The 22,669-nt window shown below is 41.3% G+C and overlaps 1 long non-coding RNA gene and 1 pseudogene across 2 annotated transcripts; one reads left to right on the top strand and one right to left on the bottom strand.

Moving 5' to 3' along the window:
- Window positions 1–6,511: 6,511 nt before the first annotated feature.
- Window positions 6,512–8,322, top strand: LOC143592900 (uncharacterized). The gene is made up of 3 exons (XR_013146008.1): window positions 6,512–6,555; window positions 7,039–7,926; window positions 8,070–8,322. It is a non-coding gene; the product is annotated as an uncharacterized LOC143592900 (long non-coding RNA).
- A 199-nt stretch (window positions 8,323–8,521) lies between these two features.
- LOC143592892 (pentatricopeptide repeat-containing protein At4g25270, chloroplastic pseudogene) lies at window positions 8,522–12,181 on the bottom strand (annotated as a pseudogene). The gene is made up of 3 exons (XR_013146006.1): window positions 12,177–12,181; window positions 9,862–10,625; window positions 8,522–9,431 (listed from the first exon to the last, which is right to left on the bottom strand). The product of XR_013146006.1 is annotated as a pentatricopeptide repeat-containing protein At4g25270, chloroplastic pseudogene (transcript).
- Window positions 12,182–22,669: the final 10,488 nt, after the last annotated feature.

Genomic DNA, 22,669 nt, shown 5'->3' on the forward strand with positions numbered 1-22,669 from the left:
GGTTTGCCAATGCAATCCGAGACTCTGTGATAAGTAGTAAACGACAAACATTCCATGATGCAATTACCCTAGGCACTGCATTCTTCGAGAACCATGTCAAAGATGGTACTCTGACGATCAAAGTTTCCAAGAAACCTAATGAAAAGGCCACACTCGAACCATCATCTAAATCCATAAATTACTCCAACTTATCCCACCACTCCAAAAAGAAACACAAACCAAACCACCGAAACTATGTCGTCACTCACCTATCTCAAGCCCAATCTTAATCCCAAGCTCCTCAAAACGGAAAACCTTATACCGGTTCTCACCCTTTGTGCAAAACTTGTCAACGCTATCACCCATCTTACTCCGCTTGTCGCCAATGCTCGAATTGTAACCAATTCTGTCACCTTAGCAATGTTATGCCGCTCCCGCTTTAATCAAGAAGTTAACAGTTTAATCAGACTTCTCGAAGAAGAAGAACTTGCTTTCTTCGACTTAACAACAGCTGGTTACGAATTCAAGCATACGCTCCTTGGAAAAGAGGTGGGGAGACTTACAAGGTTACATGATGCTTTGGATAAAACCCACACAAAATTCATTCAGGAACAACAAATTCTGTTAAAAGAGCTTATCGGTTTAGGGTATGGGGAACCTCAACGTTTACTGCATTCTCGCATACGTATGATTGTTCTGGTGGTATCCTCCAAGCTTCTCGTGGTATTGTTTCAATTGATGATATTCATTAATATATGTTACGGGTGTGCACGGTTCGGTTAAATGGCAGTAACCGAACACTTCGATGATCAATAACCTATTTCCCAAAAATAATAAAGTTACAATCAAAACGAAGTTAATTAAATAGCAATCACAAAAAAATAATGTATTTATATATTATTATTATTATTATTGGAAATGAGTATCATCCGAACCATGTGTTAATTGTTTAATGTTCGGTTGATTTCTCTCTCCTCAGTCTTGTATAACTAGCTATGGCACCGATTATTAATTGTACAAAACATGCTCAAGATCGAGGTGTCATGCTTTACTTCTGGATTAAAGAAGATATGCTCTCTCTTGAAGATTTGACTGAAGATATTTATAAAGGTTACATGGGGCGTGTTAAACCAGATATCGAGTTCATGGATTAAAAGAATAACGTGTGCATCGAGTTGATTAAAAAGCAACATCTGCGTAACACGACGTTTCTGGTGGATATTCTCCAAAAAGAACATGAGGTTATTGAACAAGATATCCGGGCTAAAGTTCATCAAGGGGAAGAACTCAAGGATGATTACATTGAAGGAATTCAAGTTCAATGGAAGATTTGACAAACACCCTTCTTGCAAGGCCCACTTTGGTAACAGTTTTGGAAGATATAGAGAATGTGTAAATCTCTTACATTTTAAAGCGGCAACATGAAATCGGTTATGAAAGGTTAATACACATCATAAAAAACTTGGAGGAGAAACTAAATTCTAAAAGTAAAGGTTTGTATGAAGCCCAAGTTGCGGTGGAATGCTTGCGCTTCAAGGGCATTGGAGACTCGAGGAAGGTTCAAAGAAGATGTTAGTCCTAAACTAAAAAACCAAATTGCTTTGTTTTTCGATGGGCTCCGATCAGCAACAACAGTTGGGACGAGCAAAAGAAATGAGAAGATACAAGATTAATTAGTACTTCAATTCAATCTATGTTATGATCTATTAATTTGAATGAGAGATGAAATTCTTAACTTTTGGTTTTTGTGATATATATGCACTAGGTATGGATTCTTGCTTATTATGCTAAATTCTATAACAGTTTCCTCTTCTGGTTATATGCACTATGGATTCTTGCGTTAATTATTATATATATGTTAAATTATGTGACATTTTCCTTTTTAATCATACTTTCTAGCTAGATTTCGTATGAGATCATCGACATTTAATGTGAATGATAGACCGGAATTTGTGGAAGAGCTGTTGTCGAAAGATCCTCATTAAAGATGGATATAAAGATAGTTGCCAACAAATATGGATAATGCAAATCTTATATTATTGACTGATTGATATATCTACTCCTGGATGTCTATAAACAAAATTTTGCATTTTAAATGTAGTATTTACCTAAATAACTAAGAAGATTTGGTTATTTGCTCGCTATGATAAACGATGTGCGTAAAAGAACGGAGACGACTTAAATAAAATTGATATCAAAACGTGGATACGTATGTGTGTGTATAGACACACACATGTTTATCTCGAGTTTTTTTTACCAAAATGAGGATTCTAGAGAAATTATTTACCAAAATGGGGATTTTCAAAACTATTTACCAAGATGGGGATAAACCTTTATTACTTTTTATATAAATAAAAATTAATGACATTAATCTTCTACGCAGCTCTCTTCCTGAACTCCGGTGGGTTTTCCGGCACCGATGACGGTTATCAACAACATCGAACCAGAATTGAGGCTAATCACAGACTCCTCTTGAACACTGATGAATTTTCCGGCACCGGTGACGATTATCAACAACAATGGAGCCGGAACCGAGGCTATCTATGTGTTTATATTTCTCGACGTGTTCGTTCACGTTACTCAAACCCATCTCCATTGCGGATCGCCGTCGCCGGTTTTAGACCTTTGTTCCCAATGGCCTTTCTGTATATATTGCAAACATAATTGCTGGAAAAACAAATTGGTCCCTTCCAATTTCAATTCATCACATCCTATTTGTTTTTTTGGAGCCACAAGGAGCTCTAATCCATTATATTCAATTATTTTTCAAACACAGAAGGTTTCGAAGTTCAACAAATCTTTATTCCTGAGTTATGAGTTCAAAATATTAACCGATCACAAACTTTAATTCCTTGATTGGGAATATCGCTACTTCTTGCTTTTCCACCGACCAAAATCATAACCCCCGGCAACGTCAATAGTTTCGTTTCCGTGTTCACGTTTCAAGAACACAACTCAGTTGTAGAGGTTCCAAATCTAGTCTTCTTCTTCTTGGGTGCATATATATAAAAAAAATTAGCACAGATAGATAGCCTCAATTCTGGTTCGATGTTGTTGATAAAAGTCACCGGTGCCGGAAACCCACCGGAGTTCAGGAAGAGAGCTGCGTAGAAGATTAATGCCATTAATTTTTATTTATATAAAAAGTAATAAAGGTTTATTCCCATTTTGATAAATAGTTTTGAAAATACTCATTTTGGTAAATAATTTCTCTAGAATCCCCATTTTAATAAAAAAAAAAAACTCTGTTATCCCCCCCACTCATGATGTAGACCAGTCTACTCGTGAAACAAAAGAGGGACTGGTCCGTTAAACTATGTTCAACTGTTGTTTTATGCTATTGCCTCGAAAAGTCCCGTTTCTTAAAACAATGTGTACATACGTGTGATTCATGCCGAAACTATCCATACGTGGCAAACACCTAAACATTTATTGATATTAAGAAATTATCTCAAAATGTTTATTGCTATTAAGGATCGCAATGTGGGTGAGTTTTTGGATTCAACTTCTTCAGAGTTCGATAAGGATTATTATAAAAACATTATTATGGGTAACGATTATTAATTTACTATAAAAACATCAATGGTCAAACTTGGAAATGTTGGTGTCATAGAAGGTGGTGAAATAAGAGTGAAGTGCAATGTCGTGAATTAACGCTAGCTTGAGCGGGAGAAACGAAAGAATCGACGAGGAAGAGAATGATTTAAAGTTTTTACAATTTTTATATATCTAATCTATAATATAAATAAACGAAAGCTTAAAAATCCTACGTGTCGCGTTCTGGTCGCTCCCCACCCATATGGAGTCACCAAATTGATTATTTGTAAATGGTGAGTTCTCAATGTTGTTTAGTCGCCCTCCGCAATGGCCGTCTCTGTTCAACTATTCTTCAATCGAACCAATCGTTTTTTTATTTGGTTAGTTTGTCGGTTTTTTGTTTGTTTCGGTTAATAACCAAAACCAATCATTTAAAAAATTTGCAGATTTAAATCATTCATTGCAATTATTAGCAACTCCTTGATAAAAAGTTACGAAACTGATTATTTTGAATCTTTCAAATTCTCTGCAGATTCGTTTACCGACGTTTTGTTAGCGGGTCATTGCCACTCAAAGTGCAGGTTATGATTGCATGGGTAGTACGGGCTAGTTTAGTTACGAGTTAAGACATTCCGTTCAGGGGCAAAGTTGAAATATTGAAAAATTTATTTCTTTTAACATTTTTGAATGTGACTACATAACATAGTTCGAAGTAAAAACTTTGGTTTGTTAAATCAAACAGGCTATGCTAAAATCAAGCAAATTATATAAGTGACTCGTGCGTGACAAAAGTTAAGATCATGATATGAATAATTTGAAAATTGAGTATGAATTTTACTAAAATATTTTTTCTTTTTCGTCCGGACCGACAATATTTTATTTAGTCTGTCCAGACCGACAATATTATTACTTTTTAAGGTATGTAAGTAGTCATAAGTTGTGAGGAGGGAAATGCAGTGTAAGGGGGTGTTTTAGGGTAGCTTTTAAAATTGTTTTTTATTTATTTGCTTTTTGAAAAACAAAAGCAACTTTTCAAAAGCTTTATTTTAAAGCTTTTAAAATTGCTTTAATAAACACCCTTCTACTTCTCAACAAACAAATAGCAAATAATTAAGTTTTATAAGGCTGAGGGGTGTGGAGCGCGAGAGGGGGCGCGTGAGCCCATCCGCTCATGCCCCGGGGCGCGAGCACCACACCACCGAGGAGCGAGAGGGGCGCGAGAGGGGCGCGAGCACGCAGACCAAGGCAGGCGCAAGAGGGCTAGCGGGTGAAAATGGGCGTAAAGTTGGCCTGGGAATGCGTGAAGAGCCGTTGGGGCTTAGAAATAGAGCCGTTGGCTCTTTATTTTTATTAAAAAAATTTTTTTTTTCTCTATAAAACCTATTAATCACATACCACCCAAAACCAATATCACATACCAATATCACATACCACACCCAAAACCCAAAATCACCCCATCTTCCAAACCTTTTTTTAAAAACATGGCTGGAAATTGGTACCCAAACCCAGATTCAGATTACAGTTACGACGATTTATGGTCGGCACCGGACCAACCGATGTTTTATTCGGGGTCGCAACAATTATCCGGCTTTCAACCATCCAACATACAACCGTCTCCTAACTTTGTTGTTCCGGAGACACAAGAACCAGAAGGTGAAGCTGCGGGACAAAGAAGACGCGTCCACCGGAAAAAACAAGTTGCAACGGACGGGTCGGGTTCGGCTTCGACTGGAAGGACGAAACGGAAAACCACTCCGTGGTCATCGGATGAGAAGGAAGCCCTGTGTCGGGCTTGGATAGTCATTTCTGAGGATCGGCGTTGCGGTAATTGTTTTAACGTTTTTAAAAATGATTTTTAATAAAAAAGTTAAATAAAAAAGTTAAATGACTTACAAATTTATTTATGCATTTTGCAGCGGACTACCAAAAGAGCAAGGTCTTTTGGACAAAAGTTAGGGAGACGTTCTATTCGCTCGTTGGGAGTACAGAGCGGAACGCCGATATGATTTCGGGTCGGTGGACCGAAATCAGAAAATTTGTCGGCTTGTTTACTAATCTGTTCAACAGGAACGCCGGTCGTATGAGACCAAGTGGCAGTGACGATTTGGCGGTTTATAATTTCACTGTCGAAGAGTGGAAGCAGGAGTGCCTGCGGAGGTATGGGACGGTGAAGACGTGGGACGATGTAAAGGTGTGGGAGAGGTTGAGAAGGTGTTCTAAGTGGGTTGAGCTGGTGGCGCCGGACCTTGATGTGGAAGTAGGGCCGAAACGGACTAAAACTAGTTCGTCTGGAGGGTATAGCACTTCCGCCGGGTCGGATTGCCGGGTTGGATTCGACCTAAACGTTGTGGGGGAGGAAACGTCTTCACCGCCGAGGAGGCGGCCATTGGGAAGGGACGCCAGGGGGAAAAAACCGGCTGAGGGGGAAGCCGTAAACATCGCCGATCTTGTTGAATCCCTCAATAAATTCAACAAAACCATGGAGGTGGTCTCTAATGACAAAAAGGAAAAAAAAAGAATGAGAGATTTGGACTTCCTTACAAGAGACTTCAGTAACCTAAATCCGGTCGACCAAATGCTGATGGAAAAACAAAAGGAACGTATCCGGAAGAGGTTGATCGAAGAAGACCAAGCCGAAGAATAAGAATAATGTTTTTTTTAGTACTTTAATTTTTTTTTAGATATTAATGTGTTTTTTTAATTAATGTGTGTTTTTTTAAATAATTTATGAGTTTTTTTAATAATACGTTTTTTTAATACATTTATAAAAAAATTAAAAAAAAACCGCTCGCGCCCCCTCTCGCGCCCCTCCACACCAGGGCCTGGGGCGCGAGCACCACAACCAACACCCATCTTATCAAGTTTCTCTCTCTGCCACACGTCACAATATTATTGGCTGGAGCCCCCACTCGCGCCCCCTCTCGCGCCCCCCAGCCTAAGCTCACTCAAACACCCCCTAACTTATATGAATAAGTTATAACCAAACACCTCCTAATTAAACTTTTGAACCCTAATCTAATGGTCATCTCCGGTTACCGGGTAATGAATATTTTATAGTGATTTTAGTTCTGCTATTAAGATTTAGGGCTTGAATCTGTATTATTTGTTTTGCTCGATCTCGTTGCGCGTTTAGGTATAATACAGATTGATTCTTACTTGGTTTTTTGATTGATAAAAGCAATTAAGTTTGATCATCTTGTTTACAAAGGTTTTATTAAGTAGTTCTCTCTTTAGTAGATTGGTATTTGTTTAAAGTTTCGTGATCTGATTTTGTTTCAATGCACAATAGATGTTTGATAAAATGCCTGAGTGAATGGTTCGCTCATATCTGCTTCTGCTAGTTAGTAATTAATTAGTCTAACTCCTGTTTATGAATGCCAATTATGTATGTGATAAAACTTACGGTTTGATCTACTAAACAAGACCACCTTTCTCTACCTTTTTTATTACATATACTTATCTACGTTTGCTTTTCAATCTGCGAGTTTATTATATATATTGTTTTTCTTCAATCCTTTGCAGGGGAAATGTTGCCTCCATCCCAAGTCGGAAACGATTCCGATGGCGCTCAGTTTACCATTCCTCCCCCCCCCCCCCCCCGACATCAAAACCCAGGCCGACGACTCTGCAAGGATTATCGCATCAGTCCCGTCCTACTTTGAGAAAACTATCATTTCTGACCATGCTGGAAAGCCCGAATACAGCTTCCTGAATGCTGCTGATCCATATCATGCCTATTACCGGCACCGGCTGTCCGAGTTGCGTGCTCAGAATGGGGCTGCAGAAGATGGCTATGACAACACCGAATATCTTTTCCTCAAACGACTGAGAAAAAGCTTGAATGGTAACATCAAGGTCACCATTAGGGAACGGATTGCAGAGATCGACAAGAGGCTTGAGAGGCTGGGGGGTGTTGCTACCGTTGCTTCACCATTTACTGGTGAACTGATTCCAGCCTCCCATATGTATCAACATATGCATTACCCGCAGCATAGAGAACAAAAAGACAGACTGTTTGCCAAGATTAGGGATACTACACCTGCCCAAGATGACGAAATTTCCTCAACTTTTGCTTGGCTTGTCGAGACACGCCCTCGTGTTTTTGGCACTACACTGCAAGAGTTATCTAATGCAGTCAAGGAACATATTCAAAGCATCAAGCTACGGGGTGAACTGATTCCGGTCATTGAGATGACTCAACATATGCAAGATGACATAATTTCCGCAACTAATGCTTGGATTGCTCAGATACGCTCTGATCTTTTTGGGACCCCGGAGGAAGAGTATGCTGGCGCACTCAAGACAAAGATTGAAAGGGCTGAGCTGGAATTTCATCGGCCAGAGAGCGAAGACACCCCTGCCCAAACATGATGATGGCATGCCGGCCTCCAAAGAGGCAACAGCTGCTAGGTCTGTGTTTCTTATTAGTTGTTGTGTTAGCACGCACGCTGCACACACTAAAATATAATTCTTGAACAAACTCGAATGTTAATATCACACATCAGGGCTTTGGGAGCCAAGTGGTTGACTGTTTATACATTTTGCCATTTCAGGTGTGCTAAGGAGGACATGCAGGATGAAAAAGGTTGATCATGATGATCCAATTAAAGATTTTCTAACCTAATTAAGTTCCTGAACTAAACTCTAGCTTTTTCTGTTTGTTTTTATTTTAATCAAGTACTTGAACTAAATTTGACTTGAATCTATGACTGGACTATTAAAGGTTCTGTCATTTATTAACTTTTATGATGTGTATGTGCGTCTGTTTATACTGATTTTGGCTTTGGTTCAAGTGGTTGCGGTATTCTGGACTTTGCACCTAATAAAAAACCCACACCCCCTTCGTTTGTCTCCGCAACCACTGCTGCTGCTGTGCTGTCAGCCCCTTTCTTTTGGCAACCAACCCCTTTGCCTCAACGAATGCCTCTGCCCTGCTCGGTGGAAACCATCATCTGCAAAGGATTAGTCCCCGAAGCCTAAGATTAGGTAGGTGTAGTCGAAATGAGTTCAGTTCGAAATGAGTCGTGATTAGTTGATAAGATGTCAAAATCAAATCTACAACTCTACAAGGTGTTTACATATTATATAAAAAGGTAAGCAGATGACCTCAAGTTGAATAATTCATAACCTTTTACAACTCTACAAATCAAACCCTCTACTCACCATAATCACCCTAACTCTTTCCGCATCCTGCACACGACCCGCCTCACCAAAAATCCGCATCAAAAGCTCGAAATTATGGCTATTATCAGGCTCCAACTCGAACAAATTCTCCGCAGCAATTTCCCCAATTTCCACATTCCCATAAACATGACAAGCATGCAACAACGCTCCCCAAACCGTAGGACCAGCCGTGACTTGCATTGTATCCGTGATCACTTTATAAGCTTCGGTTATCAATCCAGCCCTACCATAAAGATTCACCATGCACGCGTAATGTTCCATACTAGGAACTATCCCATACTCTTCCGTCATCGTAGAAAACAATTGTTCACCCTTTTTTACAAACTTCAAATGAGCACATGCGGTTAATACAGACACGAATGTAATCGCGTCAGGGGTAATTCTGGCATTCAACATAAGCTGGAAGTACTTGAGGGCATTTGGGTGTTTGTTGTGTGCTGATATTATGCTGTTCCAAGATACCAAATCTCCCTCAGGCATTTCGTCGAACGACTGTCGTGCAATGTCTAACCGGTCATTTTTTGCGTATATGCAAATTAAAGAATTCGCAATTGGTAGATGCCATTGTGTTCCTTTACGAATAACCCATGCGTGAATCTGAGCCACGAGTTTTATAGGAAACCCTGGTGTGAGAATTATGGAAATTGAAACCGAGTATGGCTCGAACCCGTTTAAAATCATTTTTCGGAAAGTTACCAATGCGTCGAATAAGAGGTCGTGTTTAACCAAACCTGTAATGTACATGAAACCGAAAAACCAATCATAAACCGAAAAACCGAACCAAAACAAAAACCGATATTTAGTTTTATGTTTTTATGAAAACCGGACTTACGGTTCAGCGTTGGTTTCGCATGTAATAAAACCCGAAATAACCCAAACCAAACCGAATTTATATATTTCATTTTGTATTTTGTGTTTGAAGTAATTTATAACAATTTAACAATATGTAACTAAAATATTTTAGTACAAATGTATAATAATTAATAACTTATTAATTAACAAAATGATTTAGGCCCAAAATTTCAAGCTGAAATGGCAAAACCGAAATAACCGAACCCAAACCAAAAATGAACAATTTTCACAAATTCGAAAACCGAAGTTTTGGTTTTTGGTTCGGTTATAGCCCAAAACCAAGGAAAACCGAACTACGCGCACCCCTACCCGTAATCATTGAGTTCCAAGAAACTATATCTTTTACTACAATTTTATCGAATATTTTACGCGACATCACAATGTCACCGCACTTCGCGTACATGCCAACCAACCCATTAAGCACAAACCCATCATTTCCATATCCACGTCGAATAATCTCCCGATGGACTTGTTGACCAACGTGAATCAACCCCATGCCACCACACGCTTTAAGAACACGCGGAAAAGTGAATACATCCGGCTCTACACCCTCTTCCATTATTTGAAAATACAATGCCAATGCGTCATCATACAAACCCATTTCAGAGTACCCGGATATAAGCGAATTCCAAACAAAAGCAGAATTATTTCTCTTAGACATTTCATCGAACACCTGGTGTGCATCCCCCATATAACCATTTGACACGTATAATCTTAGTAGTTTTGAAGCAACACCCGCGTTTTTACGTAAAAGATTTGTGGGTATTACGCGATGGATGCGAATACCCAGTTTGATGGCTTGTAAACGGTAGCATGTTTCGAGAAGTGATGAAAATATATGGCGATCGTCGATTTTTATGCCGTTTTTGACCGAATTTTCGAGGTCGTTTACAATGGTGTTAAGTGCTTGAAGTTTAGTTTGTGGTGAAGGGTTTTGGTGTATAAGAAGCTGTGTTGGAGATGATTTAGGGAAGGTGACTTTGGTTATTTGATTTTGTTGTTTTGGATTTGGTTTTGGTTTGTTGTTTGCATCTTTATTCAGACAAAAAGTGTTTACAACTTGACACTGCACACTATGAAGTTACAAGTTTTTCATCAAATAAAATGGATAACATAAGAAAACTATCCCAACTATTCTAAGTTTTTAGCTTATTTTGTTAATACCGGTGGGTGACTCATGTTTCGTGATGGGACAAAATTAGAAACTTGAATTAGTGAGGATAATCATATTAATCCGATTTCTAATGCGAGTTGCATAACCATTGAAAAAATATTTATTACTTAAGTATTATGCATCAAGTGTTATATTATATATCAAAATTTATAAAACTTTTAAAATCCAAAAATTGTTTACATACTTCTTTAAAATGCTTTATATATATATATATATAGTATAGTACTATAGATATAGATTATTCGTCAAATAAAATGGATAGTATAACTAAGAGAGATGATTTTATTTTATTGTTTATGTTATGTATTTTCTATTTATCTAAAATATCTCCATTGTCATGTTTTTTTTAATAAATCCATTGTTATGTATTCATTTTGTATGCTTTTATTTATTAATATATGTATGAGTGTTATGTATAGAATAAAATATTGAAATGCATTATTATTCTTGTAGTATATATCTGTAAAAGTGAGTGATAAGTAATGAGTATGACATAAATATTCAAAATCATTTAATCTTGAATCAAGAATAAACAAACCGTTATTTTTTTGGTTGGGCTGATGTAGCGTAGGTATTTATATGGGCTGTATATATGTTTATTTGTTATGGGTCGGCTCTATATGGATTATGGACTACTGCTCATGGGTCCTAGGGTCACCTGGGTCCTGGGAAGCCCAAGTCAATTTTTTTAAAGCCGTAAAACACTAATAAAGCCTATACAATGTGACAAAACAAGATTTTGATTATATTTAGAAAGGGTGAAATGACGGAATTATCTCGGATTCACTTATGATTTTAATATATTAAATCAATCAAGTTTTATTTTTCTGATGAAATACATGCTTTTACATTAACTTGATGTTAAATTTTGGTTTTAACGTTGTTTATATATGATATGCGATTTTGTATTTATATTATGAGATTAATAGAGGTTAATGATTGATTGCTTGCTAACAGGCGCCTTGTAAGACACTAATGTCACAGAGCGTTCGCTAGTGCATAATAATTAATAAGTCACCACATTTTTGCAAAGTAAAATCACATGGCATTAACTGATAGAATTCTAAAATAATAAAGATACGCTTAACATGTTACGAGTTGTTATGTATATAAACTACAACGTACTCTTGTACCTGTTAAATAGTATGTCAAAGAAACTACGAGCCCAACTGAAGAAACACGGATCCGCTCCCCGGGTATGGGTCATGGATCCAGTGAGTCCACAGGGTATAATACGATAACTACTACCACGATATGAGTAAAGACCCTTAAAGTCCAGTGACCGGAACCTGCAAAACAAACACCGTGAGTCTCGTTACAGGAAGGACAAGAGGGGGGGGGGTCTTCCTGTAACCACCATCCGGCGTGAGAATCAGTAACGTTCGTAATGAAGAAAGTACTGAAGTAGAGAGACTAAGTGTAGCCAGAATATATGTGTGTGAATAAATACCTCATACCGTTTGACAAGGTATTTATAGCCGAAAGATGATGGAAGATGATAGGGGCAACTGTCCTCTTCTAGAAGATCTTTTATAACCGCCTAGACACGTGTCCTCGTGTGATAGGTTGAGCTATACGTCTCATGTGCAGGAGCATAACAACCTGGACACGTGTCGCCAATTGATAGGGCGGATCACACCTTGGCCATGTGCACGGTTATAACAACCTGGCCAGGTGTCCTTTGTTCATTGGTTAGTATGTCACGTATTCCCCAAGTAAGAATCATGAGCCTTCTTCTAGAAAGTATTTGAATGGTGACATCTGTCCTGTAGACACTGTCCTCCAGCTATTATGGGGACAGATATCTTGTCTTGCGGACAACTTCTGAGGATGTCCGGATGCTTCCGCGCGTATTGTGAGGACGTTCCTCCTCTATCATGATATGCGGGTGATCCATGTGTCCCGCGGGTGGCTTGTAAAAGGATTCTCTGTGCCATGCGGGTGATATTTAAGGGTATTTGGGTCTTTTTAGTACCCTACCTCTACAAGTCCCCTCAGTCCAGTGTTTCTTCAGTGTGAAGTCTTTATGCGGGTGAAATTCTGGACTTAATGTATTTTGGGGATTTTTGTTTTTCGAAGTTAGGTAGAAAATATCTTCTGTTGGTATGGATAATCATGAAAAAGGACAAGTTGACCACTCGCAGGCGCGTGAACAGATGATGGAACGTTTTTGACGGCTGTCACTGTACCCGACTGTACAACTTTTTCTCTTTTTCGAATTTCCCGCGTGACGTGGCAATCACTGGTTGGGTCATGAACTTCTCTCTCTACTATTCATATCCCATCGCATTAATTGCGATGGGTATAAATAGGGATAAACTTCTTCTTTTCGAAGTTTTATCGTTCCTTTCCTTTGATTATCCTCTTAATTTCCTCTCTTAGAAAACATTGAACCTTCTTATATTCTTTCATCAAATCCTTCTATAATGTCGAATGTTCAAACTGAGGTTGACGAGATAGAAGTGGCATGGGACTACTCGGAGTATGAAAAATTACTGGAAACGTATGGTATTCCACCCGAGTGGGAACCAGAGTTTCCATTTATCGGTTCAATAGCCAGTTTCCCACCGCCTGGGAAAATGGCTTTGTATGCCGATTATTTCGTTCATGGGAATTTTCGACTTCCTATAACGAAATTTCTCGAGAGGATTTTGACTGCTTATGGGATCCATCTATCTCAGCTACACCCGCGTGCTATGATGCGAATTCGTCATTATGAATTTGTATGTATAGCACGTGATATGGTTCCCCACATAGATCGATTCCTGGTTTTTTATCGCCTTGCTAACCATAATGGCTGGTATACGTGCCAAGGATTTTCCGATCGGAGCCTTGGGAATGAGGTTGAAAGGTTGTCCGCCGACTGGCGTAACAAGTTTTTCTGGATATCCGAGGACGTGGTGCCTCTAACCATGGTTCGCCGTCCTGTGAATTCTGCTCTCTCGGAGGTAGTGACAGTCGCTCATGTGGGTCGTGTATGGTATCACATTCTTACCATGGAGCCCTCATCTATGCGTGCCTTGCCATAAGAGGCATTGGTGTGGGCAGGCATGAGTCGTCTGTGGCCGACGGAATTCATGGAGCCTATTTTTGTAGACTTGCATGAGCGTAAGTTCCTTTGTATACTTGTTTCTTCTTTATTCTAAATCGTTGAATGATTAAGTTTTTATTTCCTCAGGTCGGAGTCCCATGTTTAACGTTCTTTTTGGGGATAGGGGTTGTGTCCGTAAGAGTATCCGCGAGGCGGAGGACCAACCCATTCTTGACAAAACTAAATCTCAATTTCTGTTTCCGAAGAAAGTTCGGGCTGAACCTGTAATCTCAAATGCCACCTTTGAAACAGGTGCGTATATTCTAAACACTCCTCCTCTTACTGCCGTTACTTCGGACGGGATAGTTGCCATCTTATCGTCAAGTGATGACGATGGTAACGTTTCTATGTCTTCTGCCTCCGAAGAGGAAGAAGATTTCGATACTTCTGAACCTTCCTCTGTCTCACATTTATTGGCAGAATTGGAGCAAAGGAGAGTTTTCTTAGCCTCCCAGACGGGTCGTACGAACGAGAAGGTTGCGGACACTGAGGCAGGACCGTCAAAGAAAAAACGAAAAATACACCGTCCCAAGAAGCCACAGTATAGCCTTGCTGACCGTCTTGACACTGTTGAAGGTACATGTCAGCCTTTATATACTGTATTCTTTTTATTAGTATTTTGCTAAGTATAAATCTTGTTGTGTAGATCCGTTGATCTTCAGTGAGAATATATCGGAGAAGTTATACCACACCAACTCCTCACACTGAAAAGCCATCTACTCCGCCTGATGCTGCTAACGTGGAGGATTGTCCAACCTCCCCTTTGGTTGAGGTTGCTGCAGACGAGAGGATGCCGACTCCTCCAACTGATATTTCAACGGGAGGTCCGGACGATCAGTCCGGCCGTGATACCCGTTTTGACTACTTGTTTCAAGGTGGGGTGGTAGTGGTTATCAGCAAGCCAATCCTACTGCTGAGGAGGAGCATATTCAGACTGACGAGCTTCCACGTCAACCTCCTCCTTAACAGTCTTCTTCCACCCCGGCTCGCCTTAAACCCTCGGGTTCTCGTTATTACGGGGATACAGGCTTGGGGGACAAACATGAGCTGTTTGTTCCTCCCTGGGGCATTACTAACGGTTCGCGGTTTTCCCAACCTATAACCTGTATGGAGTTCGTTGAACACTGTGCGCCACCTGCTGAAATGGCCTATCAGCGTGACCTTTTCCGACATGACCTTCACACGAACGTAGCTTACCATTTGGCTAATGCTCTGGCCGGTAGCCAAGAGGTTCTGAGCGAATGGCGTACGTTGAGTGGGAAAGTGGGTGAAGCTCGCCGAGCCACTGAGGTTGCTAGGAAAGAAGCTGAGGAACATCGCCTTGCTGCTCAAACTGCTAGATGGAAACAGGCTGACGCGGAAAATGCTCTTAGGAGTGAACAGGACCGTAATGCTGAGGCTGCTCGCCGATGGAAAGAAGCCTGTGAAAGGCAAAATGCCAGTCGAGTAGCTGATCGGGCGAGGGCCCAAAAGGATAAGGACGAGTAAGTCCGTGTTCAGGAAGCCAATTCAGTGTTGGAAAATCAAGTGGCTCTTCAGGGTGCCCGAATCCACGATCTGGAGGAGGAACTGAAGTTGCAGAAGGAGCGAGTCGAACTTAAAGACAAAAGTGCTGCTGAAATTCAAACTGCCTATGACTCTCTCCTACAAGCCCATGAGGAAGCCATCGCGAAATCAAAGGAGTTCCGAGCACGGGCGGAACGTGCGGAATGTGACCGCCAATGGTTCCTTACTCGGGGCGTTGATGCTGTAAGTTATTCTTTATTGCTCGGCATTTTTACTTTTACTTTTTTGATGCTGAGAACTTATGTTTCCGTCTTAACAGGTTGTTCGTCATATCAAAGGAGGTAAGGAGCTAAATGACAGCTTTGCCAATGCGATGTCTGCTTCTTCCTCACTTGGGCGCATTGTGGGTTTTCATGAAGGGATGAGGTATGCTCAGAGCAGCCGCACATTCAAAGATCATCCTCTTCATGGAGTTGATGTCAAGAGAGCCCGAGTTATGCGGGTAAAAGAACATGACGACCTAGTGTTTCCGCTTCAGCAAATACTTCCGGAGTTTGCATCCGCAGATAATGGTCTACAACTTTTGAAGACCTATCTTGGGGAAGACTCTGAGGATGATTCTTCGGAAGACACGTCTATGAAGGCCCCGGAAGACCCGTCCGCTTCAAACCCTTAGGATAGATTTACTGTTTCTATAACTTGTAAAAAAATTTCTTTCATTCTTTTAATGTTTTTTAGATCATTAATGAAGAATATTTCTTTTGACTTCTTGTGATCTTTTTACTGCTTTTAATACCTTCTGAGAGGAATTTTCTGATTCCTTCAATTTGTTGAAATATTTGAAAGTTTTGGATAACTATAGTGACTTGGCGGAGAGAGAAACTTTTTGAGGGTAACTGACAGGACGTATATGATGCTGCCGACAGTCTGTTTTTATTATCTTGAATTTCCCACCTGACGTGTCAGTCATCTTTCGGTCCGCGGTTTCTCTCTCCTCTGGCGCTTTATGGATCGCATTAATTGCGATGAGTATAAATATGGCCCTTGTATCTTCTATTTACTCTTTATCACTTTCAGATTTCTTTTCTTTCAAACGTTTGAAGTTTTTCATTTTTCTTTGATATTTCTTCCTCTTTCTGTAATTTTCTTGATCTTTGTGGAGTTAAAATGGCTAAAGAGAAGAAGGGTGCCCCTACTATTACTGAAGTTGAGGTTTTCCTTAAAGAAGAAGAATTTAACGATGTTGTCAATGTATATGGACTGGCGCCGGAGTGGGAACCAGAACGTCCGGCTAGTGGTTCTATTGCCACTAGTCCGCCTGCAAAGAAGATGGTTGTGTATATAGACCATTTTACAACGTGGAATTTCCGGATTCCGGTGACGTAGTTCGTCCGGTCGATCTTGACGACATATGGAATTCATCTCTCACAGATCCATCCCTTTGGGATGTTGAGAATTCGACATTTCGAATTTTGCTGTCAAACTCACAATTTTGATCCCTCTGTTGGCATGTTTGCCGTATTTTACAAAATGACCTTCCGTGACGGATGGTATAGTTTTGCATCTATTGATAAGAAGAAGACTGTTGGTACGGAGTGGATTCGTAGTCTTCATGGCTGGAAACCAAAATTTTTCTGGATCAGAGAGAATGTTATTCCGTTTTCAATGACGAAACGTAAGGCGGAGTCTCCTATGCCCATGGTTCCTGCTTCCGCTCATGAGGATCTTCCATGGTTCAAGACTCTAACCTCAACTCCTACTCCCATGCGTCCCATTCATGAGGGGGCGATGGTGAGCGCGAAGATGAGCCGTTTATGGCCGTTCCCTGAATTGGAACCATATTACGAGAAGACTGATAAGAGTGAGCTTTGTTTATGGCCTCCGTCTTTGATATGAATAATTTCTGACTTTCGTATATTTGTGTAGGTGAAGGTTCTTCCTTCAGTACTTTGTTGGACAAAGAAGGTGGCATGATGGTGCGGCGTCCGATTGACCCAAAAGATGGTCCATATCTGGATCGGACGAGCGATAACTTTTTGTTCCCTGTTGCCCTTCGTCCGGAACCCGTGGTCTCTGAACCGATGTATGCCAAAGGTGAGAAGCATGTTGAAGAGGCCATACTTAAAGGTGATGGCATTCTACAACCCCGGCCTTTAACTGCCCTTACTTCTAGCGGAGCGATTGTACTCTTTTCATCTAGCGAGGAGTCGTCACTCTGTGAAGAAGTTTATTCAACTGATGCAAATAAGGCTGTGGACTCAACTGCAGGTCTCACTCGTCAACGAGCCGCGACTGCTCAAGCAACGAGCCATGATGACGCTGACACCACTGCAGAAGTTGAGGGTCCGGGACCTGATGATACTACTGCTGAGGGTGAACGCCCGACTGTTGATGCGGGCGCCTCCAAGGCGGCGGGCAAGCGGAAAATTCATCCTGTAAAGGATGTTCCCAAGAAGAAGAAGTCAAAAAAGACCAAACCTTCCGCCTTGGAAGCACGATTGGAACAACTTGATGCGGAGGACCCTTCGCTGGGTATGCAAAGTACCTACTTCCCTTTTCTCTTTGTTTATTGTGATGTTAAATCTTTGTTAGTGTTTTTCAGTGAACCTTGATAATCTTTTCGAGGGTATTTTCGGATTGAAAATTTCACCTCTTCGTCCGCCACCGCCGCCTCCTAATACTGCTGAGGACCCTGTTGTTGTGACGGACGACTCTCCTTTGAAGAATAAGGAGGCGGACACCGCTGTTCACGCCAAGGTGTCACCTTCGTACAATGTACACCACTTCAGGGATCAAGGGGGCATAAGCACGTTCCCCTATTCTTCCCGAACCTCTCCTACTCCTGAGGAGGAGGACCCCACCCCTCATAAACCTAACTGGTCCTTACGTCGGGATTCGACATTCCATAACGTGGACACATGTTTTGAATTTCTGGGGGAGTGTCTCCCGCACGGTGAAAAGGAGAGGCGTCGTCTTAGTGTTCGCCAAGAGTTGCTGAACTCTCATTCTTACTATTTGGCGAACACTATTTCCACCACCCATGAAATAACCAGGGACTAGTTGACGATGCATGAGCAATGGGACGAGCTAGCGGCCTCCGCTTCCGATGCAAAGAAGAAGCCCTTAAAGCCATGAATGAAGCTAGGGAAGCCGGCCGGGCCCTGAAGGCGGAAGAAACTGCTCGGTCTGTTGCCGAGGAAGCCAAGGTCACTCTCCAGAAACAACTGGATGAACAGTCTAAGATGATGGCTGAACAAGCCAAGTTGTTGGAGACCCTTCGAGCTGAGTCAGCGGCCAAAGACAAGCGTTTGGCTGAACTTAATGCCAGAAACCGTGATCAAGCCTTAGATTGTGCCAAACACAAAATGGAACTTATTTAGGCCAAGGCAGATCAAAAATGGCTGTTGGCGGAGGCTATTCCCAAGGTATGTGTCTCATTCTTGTCATAAATATTCCCAGTATTTTTAGAGTTACTTATGTGTAACTGTCTTATCAGGTCATTGCCGATGTACGGGCTAGTGACGAACTTGGGAATTGTGTTGCTATCCTCCTCAAAGCTTTGAAGCAAGCTGGTCGCCAACTGGGTTTTAAAGAAGGTTATCAGTTTGGTTCCACTTCCAAGCTTCCTGAGGAGTACGTTTTGGCTGGTCAGGATACTGTTGCCATCCTTAAACAGAAATCAAAGGACTTTGATTCTTTGAAATTTTCTTTGGCGGACCAAATATCCGAACTTGCTGACGAGGAGGATAGCATTTAGCGACTAAAGACTCTTCTTGAACTTGATAGAAGTAACGAAGAAGAATAAGAAGACCATCCTGAAGATGCTGGAGGTAACGATGCGGAACACGAAGATGCCGCGCCATAGATAGAATCTTCTTTTTTTCTTGTAACTTGATCTTTTGTTTGTAATCCCATTTGTGTATATAACGAAGTTTTAATTTTGCATCCGTTACACTTTGTTTATTTTGTCATAATATAAGTGTTTAGTAGGATCATTTTTGTATGCCAATAAAGGATTACGTAATAATACAAGTCTCAAATGACTGAAATGAAAATTTTCATAACTATGGAATAAGCCAACTTACAAGAAATGAAACTACAAATGTTGTGAACTTCTAGTTAGGCGCGCAGGCCAAAGGATAAACATACTAAATGTAGCATTTCCTCAGTTGGGCCCCATTCCAAGTTCTAGGGACCTCTGTCCCGTACAACCTTTCTAGTTTATAGGCACCTTTAGACAGAACTTTCTGGATTCTATAAGGTCCTTCCCATGTAGGGGCCAACTTGCCCGGAGGCTCTTGCCCTGAGGCTTCGTTACTGCGGAAGACATAGTCTCCCGCATCGAATTCACATCTTTGAACTCGCGAGTCATAATACTTTTGCAACTGTCGTTTGTAATTATGTTCGCGGATCGATGCCATTTCCCTCATTTCCTCGAGGAGGTCGAGGTTCATCCGGAGCTCATGATCATTATCTTCAATCATAAGGACTCTGGCGGATGGGATACCAATCTCGGGAATCATGGCCTCTGTGCCATATGTTAAACAGAAGGGGGTTTCGGAATTGTTGGAATTCTTTTGAGTGCGGAAGGCCCACAACACGGAAGGCCCAAACCTGCATAATATGAATTTCCATAGGAATTTTTTAACATTTGCTGCTGTTATGGAAGCCATTTGTTTAGCCTCCACCCACTTTGTAAAGTAGTCGATGGCTACTATCAAGAATTTGACGCGCCCGGGGGCTTCAGGGAAAGGTCCCATTATGTCAATTGCCCATTTCTGGAACGGCCAAGTTGAAGTGACTGGAACCAACTCGTTTTTTGGTCGCAGCGTGTTAGGAGCATGGCGTTGACATGAATCACACTTCCTGATTTCACGTACAACATCCAAATGCATCCCCGGCCAGTAATATCCAGCGTTCATTACCTTTGCTACGACCATCCGCGGACCCGCGTGAATACCACAAATGCCTTCGTGAACCTCTCTGATTAAATAATTCGCGTCCTCGGCATCCACACACCGGAGTAGTGGGCCAAGGAAGGAACGTCGGTATAAAACACCGTCATGTATTTGGTAGTTCAAGGCTTTGTGCTTTATCTTCCGGGCCGCTGCCTTTTCTTCTGGAAGTGTTCCGGATGACAAGTACGCTGCAAGGGGTGTCATCCAGGATTCTACTCCCGTTTGGATCACTAACACCTGATGTTGCGGAACAGACGAGCGATCTAATACCTTGATGCGGTGTCTTTGGCAAAATGTTCGAAATTCGTTGAAGCCAATTTACTGAGAGAATCCGCTGATTTGTTTTCACTTCTCTTTATATGAATGACTTTGCAAGAAGAGAACTGAAGCATCAAATCCTTTTCCTGTGACACATATGAAGCCATGATATCGTTTTTTGCTTCGTATGTACCGTTGATCTGTCCCGCAATCAACATGGAATCCACTCGGGCTTCTAAATGTTTAACCCCGAGCTTTTTGGCTATCCGGAAGCCTGCCAAGAAAGCTTCATATTCTGCCTCGTTGTTGGTACTTTTGAAGTCCAGCTTTATGGCATATGTAAACTCATGGCCTTCGGGATTGACCAGCCTAAGGCCTGCGCCACATCCCTCATTGCTTGAAGCTCCATCCGTGAATAAGGACCAAATTTGTCCTAATTCCGGAGGTGCTTGGGGTTGTTGCTAGATTAAACATTCTTTTTCTTTGTGATGCGGAACTTCTGTCACGAAGTCCGCCAACACTTGCCCTTTGATTGCTGGCCTAGGTTTGTATTCTATTGCATGTTCACCTAGTTCGATGGCCCATTTGGCCAGTCGGACAGATAATTCGGGCTTACTGAGAATGTTTTTGAGCTTGTATCCGGTTAAAACATTGATGGGGTGCCCTTGAAAGTACATGCGGAGGCATCGGGCAGCATAGACCAGTGCTAAAACAAGTTTTTCAAACATGGAGTATCTTGTTTCCGGGTCCGATAATGTTCTGCTGACGTAGTAGATCGGTGTTTGAATATTCTTTCGATCTGTCAGGAGGACGACCCCAATGGCAATGTCTGACGCTGATAGGTATAACGTTAAAGGTTCCCCCGCACAGGGTGCTGTTAACGTGGGCAGCTCCATTAAACATTTTTTAACCTCCAAAAAAGCTTGTTCTGCTTCCGCAGTCCAATTGAAATGTGTTTTCTTAAGACAATTTCTTAGTGTTGAGATAAATGGGTGAGATTTGGCTGCATGGTTTGCCAAGAATCGATTCAAAGCAACCAAACGCTCATTGAGTGTCTGAACTTCCTTGAGGGAGGACGGAGAAGGCATGCGGGCTTTGGCTTGAACTTTATCTGGATTCAAAGCAACCAAACACCTATAAACTTTCCCTCTTCCATTCCGAATGAACACTTGGCTGGATTTAACTTCATGTTAATACCTTTCAATGTTTCGAAAGTCTCTTCAATAACTCTCAGCATCTGATCTTCCTCAACACTTTTGATTACAAGATCGTCCATATACACCTCTAAGTTTCGACCAATTTGTCCTTTAAATGCTGTGTCCATCAATCGTTGATACGTGGCTCCCCGCATTTTTTATTCCGAAAGGCATCATTTTGTAACAAAAGGTGCCTTGATCGGTACGAAATGCTGTTTTGTCCTCATCACCCGCTGCCATGCGGATCTGATGGTAGCCTTTGTAAGCATCCAAGAAGCACTTGAATTTGAATGGTGTCATAACATCAACTTTGAGATCTATTTCGGGTAAAGGATAACAATCCTTGGGACATGCTTTATTTAGGTCCTTGAAATCGATACACAATCGCCATGCCCCATTGCTTTTGGGGACGATAACTGGGTTGGCGACCCAAGTTTGGTAACGAATTGGACGAATGATCCCTGCCTGCAAGAGGTCCTGGACTTGTTCATTCATTGCTTTTGTTTGTTCCGGACCCTTCTAACGTTGTTTTTGAACAATTGGCGTAAACAACGGGTTTACCCTTAGTTTGTGTTCCTCAATGTTCCGCGGGACACCCGTCATGTCCGCAGGTTGCCATGCGAAAACATCGACATTCTTTGATAATAACTGTTTCAAGAAAGTCCGCACTATCTCGGAGATAGCAGGTTCAATTGTTACAGTTTGATCAGGGAAATCTTTGTTCAAGACCCACTTTTCCGGTTCAGTTCTCAAAGTTTGTTTTGGGATCTTGCTGGGCTTTGAGCTCTCGGTTGCAAAGCAGTGCCTGTTAACATGAATTATTGCGATGCTAGTATAAGTTGGGACTCCAACTGCACCGTGTGCTGTGGACGGATGAGCATTGAAAACACCAATCGCTTCTCGTCCAAGGATAATATCATGTCTTGATGTTGCT

This window comes from Bidens hawaiensis, unplaced genomic scaffold (assembly GCF_021521415.1).
Source record: "Bidens hawaiensis isolate Kalapana, Puna unplaced genomic scaffold, B.hawaiensis_p1.1 tig00041358_1, whole genome shotgun sequence".
Lineage (NCBI taxonomy): Eukaryota > Viridiplantae > Streptophyta > Magnoliopsida > Asterales > Asteraceae > Bidens > Bidens hawaiensis.